Source organism: Lagopus muta, chromosome 11 (assembly GCF_023343835.1).
Source record: "Lagopus muta isolate bLagMut1 chromosome 11, bLagMut1 primary, whole genome shotgun sequence".
In the NCBI taxonomy this organism is placed as follows: domain Eukaryota; kingdom Metazoa; phylum Chordata; class Aves; order Galliformes; family Phasianidae; genus Lagopus; species Lagopus muta.
Genome location: NC_064443.1, coordinates 545,678 through 558,046, shown reverse-complemented (window position 1 = coordinate 558,046; position 12,369 = coordinate 545,678). Strand labels below are relative to the sequence as shown.

General features: G+C 45.9%; 1 protein-coding gene across 6 annotated transcripts in view; it reads left to right on the top strand.

The window, feature by feature from the left end:
- Positions 1 to 12,369, top strand: part of MAPKAPK3 (MAPK activated protein kinase 3) — a 45,111-nt gene that overhangs the window by 17,709 nt on the left and 15,033 nt on the right. The window lies entirely within an intron of this gene.

The following is a 12,369-nucleotide window of genomic DNA, read 5'->3' as shown; positions in this document are numbered from 1 at the left end:
GTAAAAAAGGGAAAAAATAGAACTGGGGGGGAAAATGATGATGATGTTGTTGGAGCAGTCCTAGCAGGGGCTGCTGCTGTGTCTCTGGAAAGAGGCAGAGGTGGGCTGACAGCACATGTACCTGCCCACAGGGTCCCAGCACGCACAATGGAGCCATGGCCTTGGTCTGCTTGCCTGCTCTCATTTTGGTACTTGGCCAGACCTGAAGGTTAGTGTTTCCTGGGCAAGATTTGTTTTGGTAGAAATTGTTCAACTGTTTCCAGTGATAAGACTAAAAGGAAAAAATGGTTTACCTGCATAAAATACAAATTAAATGTCCAGTGATTTGTTTGGATTTGAAGTGTATCGAGAGTTCAATTTCATTCTAAAATTGAATTTCGTTCTAGGATGGGGCAGTGTCACCCTTAATCATTCCAAGTTCAGCTGAGTTCTACATTTTTAATGGTCTGTGGAGATGTGTTGTGTTCTAACAGTAACAGCTGGCTCCAGGATAGGCTGGGTGCCGGGATGGGAGCAGTAAATGTGTGCAGAGCAGAGGGATCAAGGCTAAGGAGCCCCAGTAGAGGGACAGAAGCAGGGGCTGCGGGTGGAGAATGGGGATAGGAAAGGAAATTCACTGGAGGCAGCAGGAGTAGGGCTGGCTGACAGAGGGCCCCAGTGCCAGCTTCAGGGGTTTAGAGGAGGTCTTTGGGTGATGAGATTTGGTAGGAGGGGACCTTGAGATTAAGATAAGAGATTGGAGGCAGAGATGGGGTCCAGCAGGGGGAAAGCTTCATGTCACAGTGAATCATGGAATAGCCCAAATTGGAATGGACCTGTAAGGATAATCAAGTCCAGCTTCAACACAGAGTACTGCATCTTTAATTGCAGTTCTCCTGGATAGATGCAATTGTCACCAAACCATCACATTTTCAACTGTGTTTGTATCATTTGCAAATACTGACTTAAAAATCGCAGACTCTTTAAGGTTGGAACAAACCATTAAGATCAGCTAGTCCGTCCATCAGCCCACCCACCTGTGCTCAGTGAGCCATGTCCCTCACCCCTTGGGGAGGACTGCATCCCGGAATCTCCTAGTCTCCTGGTTGCTCTCTAGTCATCAAGTAGCTGGAAAACCATTGGTATAAAATGTTGTACACCTTGTTTACCTGTGTTTTTAATAGTATGTGTACTGTCATTGGCTGCTCTTTGTGTAAGTGGGAGGGGTCTGTGCAGTAGGTAGGTGGGCTTTAGCCCTGCAAGTAAATCATGGTGGGTTATCAGTATGAGGATGCACAAATGGGTTTGGTCTTGTCAGGATTGGTTTGTTGCTGGAAACCAAACAAACCTGAACCACTGGGCAGTCAGTGTCTCTCATATATACTCAGACTCTTTCCAAGAGTGCCTGTTTAGGGTTGGGAAGCAGAGCACCCAGGCATAATGTCAGCATCCATGCTGCATGTACTTTTGCTCTCTTGCCCTTGGTGTTTTCTGCCCCATGTCAGCCTGTTTCAGTGCACAGGCAGAATGACTGGATCGCTGGATGCCTGGTTTCAATTGCTGCTTTTGTTGTCCTTGTTCAGTATGTGGCCACGACTTTGTTTCTGCTTATTCAAGACCTACTCTGAAAACAGTTTTTGCATTTCCTCCTGGCTGTGTACTGTGGTGCTTTCAGTGCGATGCCTGGGTCCATGCTATTTTCAACATTGCTTTAAGATAAGTTTATGTTGTTCCTTTTTTGCGTGTGAGGAGTAGAGGACTTGGATGTGCTTCTAGGAGTGAAAGTGCCCACTGGTTTCTAGGACCTCTGTTTGAACTATTTGAGTCAGGGGTGACTTAATGTTGAGTTTTTGTTTGTGTTTTGACAGGGTAAACCAGGACTGCTGCTTGGCTCAGCTGGCTCCCTGAATGTTGCATGGGACATCAGAAAGGGACATCAGGAAGAGAGTATTGGTGTTTTGAGAGTAGCATTCAGCTGTGGTACCTATGAGACTGTTCTTTGTCTTTACAAGCTCTACACTGCAGTTGGGTTCAGGTTGGATGGAGCTGAGAGGGGAGGAGCAGCACAAGATAGCACTGCGCTTAATGCGTACCTGCAAAGGGAGCAATTCAGGTTACTCAAGCAGCCTTAATCCTAGAATTCATTAATGTTAAAATATCTGAAATGACAAGTCAAGTGGCATTTGGCTCTTAAGTATCATGGAGGTCTGTGGATAGCAAGAACGAGCTGCAAAAGAACCATTAGTCTATCCGCCATGTTTTATTTATCACATTTTTATTGATGGAGTGTTAAATGGTTCAGAGAGAAAGCAATGGAAAGAAACAATAGAATAATGAAATTACTGAGTTATGCTGTATGTACAGAACTAATGTTATCACGATTTATTACAGCCTCTCTTGTCTGTGTTTGAGCTTCTCAAACAATCTGTGCTGAAAGCACCATGCTGTGATAAAGCACAAGGAAAGTGACATCCACAGAGGATTTGTACCAGAAGATGTTTGTGACAGACATGGGAGAGAAGGGGGGTCCATGTGTCCAGTCTCTTAGTGACAAGAGGAATGTGCAAGGTGGAGAATTCAGCTTTCGTTCCTTTTCCTCACTTTGTTTTGCAGAGGTTACCTCATTTCCTGCACCGTGTCAGGAACCCCAGCCTATGCGCTGCCTGCACTTTGGTACCAGTGCTGCTGGGCATCTGTGGTGGTTACAACAAATGCTGCAAGTCATCCTGGGCGAAAATAAACTACACAGGCTGCGTGTTCCCTTGTAATTTTTAGTGGCGTGGTTTTGACACCTTGTCTATGTGGGAGAATATTAATGGGTCTGCAAAAATCTTGGAACTCACAGAGCTCGTGCTGTGAGCAGCGAAAGGAGCCCATGTTAGGGAGTTGTGGGAGAGGTGGTGCGGGCTGCGCAGCGTCAGCTTGACATGGGGGGCACAGGGCAGGGCTGGCCATGGGCTCTGCTTTGTATCATGCATATATTGGTAGGGCTGCACCCCGCCAGTACCTACTTAGAGACAGGATGTTTGAGCTGTGGGTGCAGTGTGAAACGTGCGCTGAATGCAGTAGGTTCTGATCACAAGGGAATCTCTGACAGTGGTTTTTATTTGCAGGCTGACAGCATGGGGGTTGGCAAAGGTGAGCAGAGGAATGTAGCTATGAACTGCGTGCAGGTTGGTTGGTTTTGGTTTTGTGGGTTTTTTCGGAAGGATTGCATAGTCAGAAGAGATGATATTTTGCATGGCCTAAGTGAAATCTGGGCTGAGCAGTGCTGCAAGAATCTAGAATGCTGTAGAGTATTTATAATCAAGAGCCCTTTAGATAGAGCAGTATCTCTGCTGAATGGAAGCTCAAAGTTCATCTCCCAAGTGCAAGGGAGCACTGCTGCCTCCTGGGATTTAGCTCTGTTTCTCTCCTTGGCTTCTGACGGATACCTGTTGCTTTCAATCATTTCTGCAAGGTATCTAAGACAACTGGGTGGGTGAATCTACCAGGGAACAAAGCACCCCACGCTTCGCAAAACAATGGGGATTCGTGGCTCTGCTGTTTGTTATGTTTACTTTTGGTTTAGTTTCTATAAATAAGTGCTTAGTTCAGATATGAGAGCCTGTATGCTTCATAATGTCCAGTTGGTCTTGTAATGTTGAATGAGCCTGGATCTCTCTAACAATACTGAGCCCATCAATAAGGGTTTTTGTGGGAGGAAGAGGAGGTGCTGCATGGTGTATTCTGTATTGGGGTAGTGAAAAACATGCCTTTAGTAATGAGAGCAAGCATCCAGACTTCAGCCCTGTTTCTGCAGCCAAACCTAATTCCATCTTTCTCACAAGGCAAGAGAATTTTTTGTTCTGCTGCAGAGGCTGAAAATCCTTTATTAGAAATTGCCTCGGTAAGCTTGTCACAGTTACGGCAGAGCTCTGTTCCCATTCTCCAAGCCCCAGGTTCTTGGGCTCTTTCCACCTAAAGCTCCTGGGGATAAGGGAGCTGCACAGGAGCTGTGTTCACATAGCATTCCTTTGGGAAATGGGCAGTAGTTATCTTCTGGTGGTGCTCGTGTGTTTTGGAAATGAAGTGCAGCTGTCTCACGTTCCGGCAGCTCTGCGAGTACTGGTGTGCAGCTCCCAGTGCTCACACAACTTGTCTTCAGACTCCTCTCAGTCCTCCTCACGTGCATGTAATGACTGTGAGAGCTGTAAGGATCCAGGCACTGAAGTGGGAGACCCTGACATAATTCAGGCATTGTGAGGATCTGGCACCTGGACATAATGGGCATATCCTCCTTTGGGTTTCTGATGGTTAAATGCAGAGTTTCTTGGTGGCTTTTGAGCAGAGATTCTATCCAGGACCTTAAGAAGGCATTTATAATAATGAGTTGTGTATCTTCACCTGGGAACTTTTAATTTTGACAAAAATAGTGCTGGTTTTGCAGCCAGGGATGCAGCTAGTGATGGATAATTATGAGCTCTGGCAGCACAAGCCTCTCTTCCTCCATGTTCAAAGTATCAGAGTATGGGAATAGTCAGCTGCTGGGGGGAAACCGAGACTTTGGGAGCTGAAGGGTTTGGTGTGTTAAGGTTTGAATAATGCCACCTGTTCATCTCATGACACATCAGATGACAAAGACAAACCAAGCGTTGATTTCTTAAAGTATTACAAGTGCTATGGTTTGGAAAGTGTTGTGCGGCCATATGTGAATAAACACCCGAACATTTTCGGTGATAGGATTAACACAGGAAAGTTGAGATTAGCAGCACCTGACAGGTCTCGGGCAAAATCCTGCATACATGTCAGGTAACCTCCAGAGTTACCTGTGTAACATGGAGTGCTGTATGATGTCCAAAATCTGTGAATTTCCCATCCCTTCCTGTTTGCACCGGGACATCTGTCTCCACGATGGGAAGAGCATCTTGGTCGAGCGCCTTCCCCTGTGCCACTGTCTCCAGCCAAGTGTTGGCCAGCCCTGCTGGTGGACCAGGCAGCCTGCTTCCTGCTAGCACAGCCTTGGTGCGGACGTGTTTTCCTGATTCTCAATGAGTCGAAAGCTGTTTGTGCTTTTCTGCAGTGGCTGCTTCCATATACTGATGTTTCTTAGAATCGAGCAGGTGACTTTAGGCCAGAAAGACCTGCCGAGTCCCTTCTCTCCATTGTCCCAGCTTTCTCCCTGCCTCTCCAGCCCTTTCTGAAGCCCAGACTTCTTTCTTTCAGGCACACCAGCTTGTGGAAATGAGCCAGCACTGCAGCATGCCCTGAGCAGGTATGCTGCAGGTGATGCTTTAGGAGGAGGAAAGGGATGCATCTTCCAGCTCAGAAAAATGATGAGTGGAAATTCTTGGGTTGCTTTTTGTTCAGTGATGGTTTTTGCCAAATCTCAGTTTTTCAGACCCCTGTGTTGATGCCATTTTAGCTGAGGTATGGAAACCACAGATGCCCAAATATTGTTGGGATCTGCCTTTTGCATGCATAGTCTTGTACACCTTGTGCATGTGGCATGAAGCAGCCAGCACAACCCAGGAGTCGAGAAGAAATCTGTTCTGAAATATGAAGGAAATGCCCTTGAATTTGGGGAAAAACAAGGAAAAACAACAACAACAACAACAACAAAAACAACCCAAACCCATTCTATTTAGGCTGTTCTGTTCTATCTTTGTGGTGTCTGAATGCAGGGAATGTAGAGCAGTTTTCCTGTAACATCTGAAAAAGAAGTGGGTCATGGATTCTTAGGGCCAGAGACCTCTGCTCCCATCTGTCACACATCCTAATACAGGGAGGCAAGTTGGCTAAAGGCACAAATAAAATGGGCAGCAAAAATGAGAGATGTATACTGCCCTCTGGAGCTCGGGGAAGCCTGGGGAACCTGTGTGCCTGTGGAAGCAGGGAGCAGTGACCCATGCAGGGCTGGGTGCAGAACTGCAACATCAGGAACAGCTTTACTGCACCAATGCTTGCTTATGTTGAACCCATCTGTTGAATCCCCCCTCCCTCAGGTTTATTACAATATAGATTCAGACAAAATAAGTGTGAGAAATCTTTGGAGAGAAATTTACTTTTCTCTTTCTCCTAATGGCTTCCTTTGCATTTGTAGCCTATGCTGGATGATTTGGTTTTGTTTCTTTTCAGCTACACATTCTGTTGCATTTCTGCTTGGCACGATAAGCAGTTCCAGGGATCTTCTTGCCTGATGCACATCTAAGCCATCAACCACTGTGTTAAGACTTAGAAAGATGTAGATCTTTGCCTGAAAATGCCAGCAGCAAACATGAGCATGAAAACATAAATGGCAACAAACGGTAGCAGCAGGGAGGTCTTACTGATGTCCTTGCTGAAGGTTCCGGAGCTTTATTTCTGAAGACAAGTCAAGTTCCTGCAGGTGACGGCTTTCAGGAGTAAGCATTTGGTATTGATCTGCCTGGGTCACTCCAGTTGGACTCCTGAGAACTGAATAAAACCTTGACACCTCATCCATGAGGGATATGAGTACTGCCACTGATGTCTGGGATTTAGCTGTGTGACCCTTTAAGGTAATACTTAGAAGTAGGTGAATCTATGGAGTGGGAGATGGCAGACCTGAGAGCTCCTTGTTTATTTCTGGGTTCTTGGGTCGATTTGTCTCAGAATCACAGAATGACTTGTGTTGAAAGAGGAATACTTGAGGCAAATGGTGTTACAGAAGAGAGATGCTGCTTGGCCTGATAGGCGATGTGAGAGAAAGCCCAAGTGTGGGTGTGGAGAAAGGGAATGTCAAAGGATGTTAAATAAATAAAAGAAGAGGAAGAGCAGGGCTATGTGCGAAAGACCTGTCCTTGCATGGCATGATGCCAGGCCTTGCATGCATGGGTGGCCATTCTGAATTTGTGGGAGGGGAGGCGAAGTCAGCCAAGAGGGCATTTAGGCGTTCCTCTTGGAGCTGCTGTTATCTGAGGTTAGTGAGGTTAAACACATTGCTAATTCTTGCTTCTGCCTTGTTCAGTATCATCAATTGTGTTAATTTTGATACCATTTATTAGTGGAAAGACCAAGAAAGGAAGCATGAGACCTAGATGGCAGCACTTTTCTGCCTGGGCTGTGCCTCTACCACATCCTGCTCCAACAGAGCTGTGTGCCCTGCTAACCCTGCTGCTGTCCCACTGTGCAGCAGCTTGCAGGTGGCTTTGGTGGTGGCTGGCACTGCGTGAGCAGGAACCACTACAAATAACACTGACAGCGTTTCGTCTTTTCCTTGACTCTCAGGGAAAATGTGGGTAGTAGAGTGCAATGGTTATTTAGTACGTTGTGTGCTTAGATTGTTTTTCTCATATGCATCATATTATACCCTTTTAGGAAGTAAAAACAACAGATGACTGATGTATGTGTGTTAGGGATAGTTGCAGACATGATTGCTGGCAGGAGGGAAGTGAAGCTCTTAGTGAGGGCATGAGGGTAGAACTGTAATTAAAAAGTGACATAATTTTCAGGAGGGACATTTTTTAGCTCAGGTTGCAGTATTGAATAATATAGAAGCCACATGTTGGTGGTTTGTAGCCGTAACAGCTGAGTGTAACTAAGAATAATGATGTCTCCATGCACTCTGCAGAGCAAGTGCAGTATTAAAACGCAAAGTTGTCTCTTGCATAGCACACTTCTATTGAAACTTCTGTGTGCTTCATAGCATTGAATGTACAGCCTGTTTTTGTGGTTCAAATAGTCAAATCTGATATAATTGGAGTACTTATCAGAACAGTTGATTTTCTTCATGGGCCTTTTTTTGCTCATTTTCCTACAGAAACAACTTTATCAGTGTGGTTCTGTTGCCATGTTTTGTGCCTGCCTTGTGTGTGCAAGAAGATACTTCTGGAATGTAAACTGGCCAGCTGCTTCACCATTCGAGTTGTTTGCTGCATCTCCACTAACATTTATGAACAAAGACAGTTGACCTTTGCAGAATGAATGCCTACATGCATGTGTAATTAGAGAATTAATAGTGGTATGTCTCATTTATTTACCTCAGGTCACAGAGTTGTGTTACTAAGTGCCTGGTTGTGGTTTGGATGCTACTGCTGTAAATAAAATCCCAAACCGCACCAGAGCTGGTGCTTGGGAGCCCTGGCTAATGCACTGCAGAAGAGAGGCTTGTAGCAGAACATCACCCAGTGCGTGCTGTCTGGGGATGGGGAGAGGCAGCACTCAGAGACCTCGGTTCTTCAGCGTGTCCAGCATGCAGATTCATGCGAGGGAGCATGTCTGTGCTAAGCTGTGCCTTTGGCCTTGTACACTCTGCTCTTCCTCTTGAAATACGTGTGTAAGAACTTTCAGCCTTCCATGCCGATGGGAGGCTGGGCTCAGAGCGACTGGCACCATGTGAGCTGCCCTCCATCCTCTTCGTTCTCCATGCTGTCAAGGCACCAAAGGCCTGCACTGACTTTTGCCATCGCTGAGTTGGGCCTGGAAGATCAGAGGGGAGAGGTGGTAGAGCGGGATCTTTCGGCACAGGAAATGAATTCTGATGCTCACTAGGCCGAGCAAAAAGCAGAGGTCCTGCAGGCACACGTGGTGCAGCTGGTGCTGCTGGGCTCTGCTGTCAGTGTCATGCAGCAGCCCACCCCTGAGGCCAGCCGTGGAACTCAGCGCTGGTGGTGATGGCAGCCGCAGCACAGACAGGTTCAGCAAAGGTTCCAAGGAGATGCCATTTCTAACAACCTCAGCTGAATTTGAAATAAAAGGAGGAAGGTTTGGTGATGACCTTGTGCTACTCTGGTTTTATCCTTTTCCTATGGACTGATGCTGGGGCACTAAATAATTCTATCAGAAGTGTGTTGGGTCTTATTAAGCAAAAAGTCATTGCTTTCTTTGAGCTTTGCATTTGTGCATTTTCCTGCTTGCTGGGCTGTCACTGCAAACAGGCAAGAGCTTCTGCCATTTGACTGATGGGGAGTGCTGATGCACAAAGAAGAATTTCTGGGTAACTTCAGTTCCTTCTGCGTTCAGATACAAAGGGTGGCTTTATCCCTTGTGGAGGGATCTGAAACAGATAAAGATTGTTAACGTTGAAGTAATAGATGTTCAAACAGTCAGGGAGTAAGAAAAGACTAGATGTCCTGAGCCACAGTGATAGCTTTTTTTTTTTTTTTGGTAGCATGTAAGACAGTAGAGATGAAAGAAACGTTAACCAAGCCTCCTTTTGCCATCAGCTTCTCTTGAATAAAGAATGCAGCAAATGGTGTTAGTTTCTGCGCATCAGTGTGAATTTACATTCACAGGCTTATTTGTAGGATTCAGCATTTTTTGTAACAGCTACATGGAGAAAAAAAAAAAAAAAAAAAAAAGCGAAAGAAGTTAGGCATTTACCCACATATGCCTGAGCAGAGGCTTTCTCTATTCAGATAGAAAAAAAGCAGCTCTGCTTAAATACACATGTGTCTCTGCTGAGGATCCCAGGAACTGAAAGTTTCTTCCAGCTCCATTCCTGTTAATAATGGGGAACCTTCCTGTGAGCAAAATAGACTGTAGGGGTGATAAAAGTGATTGTGATAAAAGTGGAAAAGCAATTAGAAGCTACTGTGTCACTTCTTAGTTTCTCTCTTTTTTTTTTTTTTTTTTCTTTTCCTTCCCCTATCAAGAAATTCTGCACAGGCAGAAATTGCACAGCACTGGCCAGCAAGGCTGCAGTCCTGAAGTTTGGCTTGGTAGGCACTCACTGACCTGAGTTAGAGCAGTACTCCAGAGCTTGGGGAGCTTGAGCTGCAATGTGCAGGCCCTGGCCATGGGGCAGCTCCCTCTCTGCCCTGATTTTCTGAATGAAATGTGTTGGGTTTTGAGCTGAAAAGTTCTCTTAATGGATTTCTGATCTGGAACAGCAAAAATTTGGGAGATGGGACAATGTTTTGGGGCTTAATTGATAAGGAGTTGGGTTGGCTCATGCTGCTGCCCATGGGGTCACGACTCAGCTGTTCCATGTGGGAGTTTAGGGGGAGACTGGAGCTCCTTTTTTTTCAGACCACAGCATGAACCAGCAGTTTCAGAAGAATTTCTGAAGCTCTGGGTTTGTCAGTGATTCCCTCAGCTCTGATGTATATTGTCAGAGACCTGGGCACAGTGGTAGCATGGCTGGCACAGCTATAGGAGCGGGCTGAGGACTCTCTTCAGCCTCGAGAAGATGGCAGTATTTACAATTTTGCTACCACTGGGCTAGAATTTCAGGCTGTTTCTAAACCATCACCTACATTTTGTAGAAATGTAACCTTTAGCCTTGCCTGGCTTTCGTTGTACAGGCGTCTGATTCTGTGAGACTACTTAAAAGATGTAGATTATAGCTTCCAGATGTAGATATAAGATTTAATTTATGTTTAAGGCTCAGAAGGAGAAATTCAAAGGTTGCTGTTTGATGCATCAGACATTGCTTGGCTTCTGGCACATTTTGGTGTGTGTACTCTTCTTTTTGCACTTCCTTTCCTCTGCTTTCCAAGTGTCATTTTGATATGAGTATATCCAAGCTTAGCACTGAGGGGTACATGAAACCTGCTTGTAAGAATGGAGAACAGAATTTGCAGATCCTCGAGTATCCAAATGCCTTGTAAAGGTACCTTGGAGAGTGGGAATTCAATTCAGTGAAATTTCCATAAGCACTCATTGCAAACATGAAAACCATCTCTGCACACCGCAAACGCCAGGTACGCAGATTATAGCGCAATTAACGTTAGTAGAGATAATGGTTATGGGTAATTAACAGCACAGGAAAGGTGAGGAGGGTTGTGTAGTGTCCTGCTCAGAAGTGGCGCTGATCCAGTCACATCCAAGCAGTAAATTCCCTCAAGCTTTTCTGAGCAGCCTGGTTAATCCTGAGGGTGTTGGAGCTATATTGTTGCAGTGTCGAACCTTTGAAGAGCCCTCCAGGCGCAGGCCCAAGCTCAGAAGGGCAGAGAGGAAAATGCTGATGGACGGCCCTGGAACACAGCAGCTGGGAAGGGAAAGCTGCTGAATGGGCTTGGGGATGAAAAGTATAGCAGGCGAGTTCAGGCTTGGCAATGGACTTTTTGTCCAAATTGGAGCCATCTCTTTTTTTAGGAAGTTATTTGTGTTGGAAATCAGGCCATCGCTGGGCTGGAGCAGGAAGGAAGAGGCGGATAGCGAGTGATCTCAAACGAGTGTGCTCTGGGTGCAGAGCAACAGCTGTGGAAGAAGTGGGTTGGCTGCAAGGGCATTGCACCCGGTGAGAAAGCTTGTTCAGCTGTTTGCACCACAGAGAAGCTGGCAGTATGCTGAGGCCGTGGAACCCATGCGGCAGAGCTGAGCAGCCCCCGGGGCCGTCCATGGTAGAGAGTGTCTGCTCAGGCGGGTCATCCCCTCCTCCGTCACAGAAGCACAGCAATCTCTCCCTACTCCCAGCCTGGAGGAGAAGAGAATCCCTTTGCATTCTGCCCAGGGGTCCACCAGCAATTTGTGTGGTGACACAGCTGTCCGTGCTGTGTTGCTGTGTCTGTTTTGCCACAGGGATTTTGGAGCAGCAGAGAGGAATAAGCTCTTTATCCAAGTGATTTTTTTTTTTTTTTTTTTTTGCCTGCAATTGGAGTCAGTACAGAAACTAGAATTTGTGACTTCCTTCCCATGACCTTTAAATCATGCTTCTGCATTCCAAGAGGTGTCTGAGACACTGTTTGAGCCTTGGGAAGCTCAGCAATTGGATGGAGAAGCGATCTCATTTTCCCGAGCTGATTCTTAGGTCCCTAATGGCAGGTTACATATTTTCAGCAGGTATCATGCAGTTGTGTTTTGGATGGGACCTGATGGCAAACACAAGAAGAGCTCCAGGCTAATACCAAATAGTGCATTAGTTTTTGTTTCTGTGTTTGAAAAGAGGCCCTGCGCAGTTGTTTAATCCTTTTCTAAGGTAACTAGATCAGAGGTATTTTTCTACCCTTTCAGTGCACTGGAGGATGCTTTATATAGCACCCACTGTGTTGCTGTTCTATCATTACAATGATTATTTCCACAGGGTATGAAGTACCAAACCGAAATCGCAGCCGTATGGTGTAGGGATGGGACTTGTTTCTCATGTGCAAGGTTCCAGGATGGGAAAGATGAGCTCTTAGAGCTCCCTTCCAGAGATTAACGCCTTTAAAATAAACCAGCCTTGCATGTGACAGGGGGAGAAGTGCAGGCATTCAGATATTCGAAGGGCCGTTCTGACCCTGATGCTGTGAGATGTTTCTGTCGAGTTTAAGAAACCTGCTCAGAGTCAGTATGAAAAATCTTACTGCTTTCAATCTCTGAACTGTAAGGGTTTGCACTGCACCTGGAAGACTTTTCTCCCAGCATCTGGGGGGCAGGTTGGAGGTTCATTGTCCTTAGCAGGGGAACAGAATGAGAGGATCCAGACTAACAGATGCTTTTATTTGGAAGGAAATCTTATGCAGCCTC